Here is a 4,838-nt window from a genome sequence, read left to right on the forward strand (position 1 = left end):
AATCCTTATAGCGTAGTGCAAAATCAAAAATGATTGTGTGCTTAAACAATTGAATGCATTTATTTTAAATTCATATACTAATCTCTCCCTCCATCTATCCCAAAATTTAAAAAATAAATATGTTTTGTAATGAGTTTCAACACAAGAACGTCTGTTCTTCAAGATTACATAAAATAATTTCTGACCAAATGCTTTTTGTCTTGCGTGGGCGGTCACTGAACATTTTATGTCAGTGAGAAGTGATGTTACCTTTTCCACAGAAAATAATACTTTCCATTTCATTCAATTTATTTATATAGCGCCAAATCAGAACACGAGTCATTCCAATTAAACCTAATTGTGAGTTATTTGAGTTCAGTTTATTATTCCATTTAGTTAAGTTTCCTATTTAAGGAAACCCAGTAATTTGCATCGAGTCACTGACTTGTTGTGTCCAAGACATTTCCTCTCCACTGTCGCTACATGCTTGCCTGGGAGTGACAGTGGCACAGGAGAAACAACTAAAACATGCTGGATACTGGCCCTCTGGGGAGGGAATTGTCTATCTCTGCTATAGGCTGACAGGAAGAATGCCGACATGAAAAAGCACGTCACCACCTACCATAGAGCAGTGGAACACACTTCATTGGAGAGTTTGCTAACATACATGTAAATGTGGCAATACGGGAGTGATCTATGACCTGTTGACGCCAAGGATGGCAATTGTACCTGCTCGAGTGTAATTTTATTAACAATGCCACTTTGGGAATTTCACCCAAGGAATTAAAGCATATAGATTCATTTCACTTGACAGTAGACATGGTTTCAGAAGTTACAATGAATTTGTTTTATTTTATAGAAGAGACAGTTTAAAAGACATTTTAAAAACTGGCCATGTAAAATACCATAAAAGAATACTAAAATTAATGCCCCAACAGAAACTGAACCAATGAAATGTATGGAGAAACAAATTAATTTAACTCACTGAAATTAATTCATGAAGTCCCAAAAAATGAGAGTTAACTAAACACAATACAACTACAAATTTAAATAAATAAAAAGGTTAACAAGCAGGACTGAGGCTAGTGATGGAGGCAGGTAACGCGGGGCAGAGAAGCCCCAACACAAGGAAAATAATGAAGAACATATTAAGGATTCACCCCTGGCAGTGAACATTCATACCAACGTGAGAAAACCAGCACCACCACACGCACACGGGACCACCACCTCCGAGGCCACACACCACACCTCCTGCCTCAGCCTGCACAAAGAAAAAAAAAATTAAAAACGGTATAAAAAGTGTACAATATAAATCAGCTGTTCTTCCTTGCTTTAGTTCTTTTTTAAACACAGAAACAGTTTTGTTTACCTGTTTGTAGCTACAGTTTCGCCGACGGCTGCCGGCTTAAAGCATGGATTTACAAAGACACAGCAAGAACACACCTAAGCTGTTCTTCCTTCTGGACTCCGGCCACGAGCCAGGGAACTTCCCTCAAACAGCTGATTTAAAATGTAGAAAAAGGAAACGAAACAAAACAGCGGCGCCTCCCGCTGGACCACGGAGAAATCTAAAAGGACAAGGAAGAGGTAGAAGTTAACAAACTAACAACTGACCAAGTGTGGAGACGGCGCAGCACACACCTACCGGTCCTCTCACCGATGACCCGAGTAGAAGGGAACTCCCTGCCCAGCAGCAACGGGGATTCAATCTTTCCCTGGTTTTACAAGGAGCTGATGTTAAGATTGTTTGACTCATAGGTTATCTGCAGAAGGTACGTACCGTTTGCTAATGTTTTGTATAGCAAAGGCAAGCGATGATGTCACACCCAACACTGATTAATTGCCCAAGCTGCAGAGTGCACAACACAGTTTGAGACACAGTAACTCTACTGCTAAACAGAGTAGCCATCAGGTACATACCACAGTTGGAGCAGAGCCGATCACCCCAAAAACGCAGCCAAAGGACACGGGCTGGTAACGCGTAGTGATATACTTAAAACCAGCTGTTTCCTGAAATTACTTCCTTGCCGGAGGAGCTCCCCTTTTATAGCCGGAGCGCCCTCCTACGTATGGAGGGCGTACTGTTCTAAACCAATAAACTTGGAGCAGGTATTTCGTACTGCTACATAAACCAGGATAAAGGCTCCCAGTTTATTGGGCAATTGTGGCACAGGCGTTAAGTGCTCGCCCTGTAAATGAAAGGTTGCAGGTTTGAGCCCCGCTCCTCTTATCTCTCTGAGCACTCCTTTTCCGTGGCCATCTCCAAGTTTAGGTCCTCCACCACCTCTCTTACCCATGGTGTCCCACAAGGTTCTGTGCTGGGGCCTCTGCTCTTCCTCCTCTATCTGCTTCCTCTCTTGCACATCCTGAGCTCCTTCAAAGGAAACTCCTACCATCTTTATGCAGATGACATCCAACTGTACATCTCCTTTAAGCCCCATGAGATGTCTAAGCTGCAGCTGTTACACACCTGCTTAGACTCTATCAAAACCTGGATGGCTGGGAGCTTTCTTCAGCTGAATGAAGATAAGACTGAGATCATCATCTGTGCCCCAGACAAGCTGGTTCCCAAGGTCAGACACTCTCTTGGTCAACTTGCTTCCCACACCAAACCTTCTGTCAGGAATCTTGGCGTGACCTTTGACCCAGCTCTCACCCTGGATTCTCATGTCAGTTCTCTTGTTCGCTCTTCCTTCTTCCATCTCAGGAACATTGCTAAGCTGAGTCCCATTCTGTCTCGCTCTGAACTTGAGACAGTTCTCCACACCTCCATCTCCTCACGCTTAGACTACTGTAACTCTCTTTTCACGTGTCTGAGCAGAACCTCCCTGAACCGTCTACAGGTGGTTCAGAATGCCTGTGCTCGGCTTCTGACCAAGTCCTCCAAACACACCCACATCACCCCGCTTCTCCTCCAGCTTCACTGGCTGCCAGTCAACTTCAGGAATCATTTCAAGATCCTGGTTCTGGTCTATAGGGCCTTACATGGACAAGCACCATCCTACATTGGTGATCTGAGTCCCTACACCCCCAGCAGGTCCCTGAGGTCCAGTGATCAAAGCCTACTGGTTGTGCAGCGCACCAGGCTAAAGACCAAAGGTAACAGATCATTTGCTGCTGTGGCCCCCAGACTCTGGAACTCTCTCCCCCTGAGCCTGAGATCAGTGGACTCAGTGGTCTTCTTCAAAAAGCAGCTGAAGACTCACTTGTTCAAGCTGGTTTTGTATGACCTTCTTCACCACTCGCTCTTTATTCTGCTCTCCCCACCTATTCCACCTTCCTCAGGATCCACTGATTTCCCTCTTCCCTGTTCACTCTCTCTTTCTTAACATTTTTTAATCACAATTGTCTATTTTTGCTCATTTTAAATATATTTTTAATCATTTTCTAAATGCTGTCCTTGGGCAAGACACCTAACCCACCTTGCCTGATGGTGGTGGTTGGAGGGACCGGTGGCGCCAGTGTACGGCAAACTTGCCTCTGTCAGTGTGCCTCAGGGCAGCAGTGGCTATAATGTAGCTCATCACCACCAGGGCGTGAATGACTGATTGTGTTGTAATGTGCCTTCGGGGGTTACAGGACTCCAGAAGGTGCTACATCAAATACGGGCCATTTACCATAGGATGGAGATTGCTGTTAAGTCTCACAACAAGACACAACAAGTCAGTGACTCGATGCAGGAAACTTTTATCTAATTGGCGAATATGAACTGAACTCAGTTGGAATGTTTACTTTGTGAAGAGTCTTGAGACAACTCTTGTCGTGATTTGGTGCTAAATAAATAAAATGATTGCAAATGAATTCACAGCTTTCCTCATACTGAGCAAGCATGTAGTGACAGTGGAGAGGAAAACTCCCCAGGAAGAAAACTCCAACAGAACCTGGTTCTGACACACTGGGGGTTTGAGAAGATTAACAAACAAACAAACAAACAATTAAATAAATGAATTAGTAGTTGTGGTAATAAAATCTCTTCTTTTGTTTTGATTGAGCTATAATTAAGACTATCGATGTCGTTAGTGACCTCAAATGCGGCTGAAAATAAAAATAACAGTAACGGTTTTATTCTTATGCAAAATAAAGACAGAAAAAGAAAAGGGTTAAAATCTGAAAAAGTTACTAACTTACTCTCCTACTCCTTAAACTGCTTGGAGCTGATACAAATACAGACATTTGAAAAGTTAACATTATGTTCATGAAATGTTTCCATCCTGTATTTAGTCCCCACAGTTTGTTTAATATGTGCATCCTTTAGTGATTCTAGATTTAATGGTTTCATTTCCTACAAAATCCTGATCAGGGATGGGGTCTGCTTCAACAGCTGCTCAAGGTCCGTGGTTATGGCTACATTTGTAGTATTTACAGTGTAAAATTGTCTTTTTCAGAAATAAAAACCTGAGTTAGCTCAAACTACTCTCCGTCTCTCCCAATTCACCTCTTTGGGTCTTGCAGGATGCGTCGTCTCCTTTTCGTTCCCATGTGGTGTGGTGTGTTGGTTTTAGGGGGCACTAAAAACACATTGTTAAACACAGTTTTAAAAGTTCCTAAAAGCATTTTTCCTCTTGGGGATTGGCACTCTAATCTACTCTCGGGTTTCACGTGCTTCACAGGCACACCTGCGGGGAGAGGAATGAAATAAACGGGAACCAACATACCCCACTGGCTCCTACACATCGTAGACTCCTTGTAAAAGTGCAGAAAGAGAAGCCTCATCAAATTTATTGTTTTAATCATAGATAATGTCTTTTTTCTTTCTGTACAGAGGTCTTTATGACCTCTACTCTCTTTGCAACTCATATCTAGACGAGATAAGTATTCAGCTCACTCCTTTAAAGTCTCATCTTACAAATATGATAAAT

General features: G+C 42.7%; 1 long non-coding RNA gene across 1 annotated transcript; it reads right to left on the minus strand.

Annotated features, from left to right (window-relative positions):
• Positions 1 to 703: 703 nt before the first annotated feature.
• Positions 704 to 1,983, minus strand: LOC139070420 (uncharacterized). Its single transcript, XR_011520937.1, has 3 exons — positions 1,900 to 1,983; positions 1,760 to 1,828; positions 704 to 1,694 (listed from the first exon to the last, which is right to left on the minus strand). It is a non-coding gene; the product is annotated as an uncharacterized lncRNA (long non-coding RNA).
• Positions 1,984 to 4,838: the final 2,855 nt, after the last annotated feature.

This window comes from Nothobranchius furzeri, chromosome 6 (assembly GCF_043380555.1).
Source record: "Nothobranchius furzeri strain GRZ-AD chromosome 6, NfurGRZ-RIMD1, whole genome shotgun sequence".
Lineage (NCBI taxonomy): Eukaryota > Metazoa > Chordata > Actinopteri > Cyprinodontiformes > Nothobranchiidae > Nothobranchius > Nothobranchius furzeri.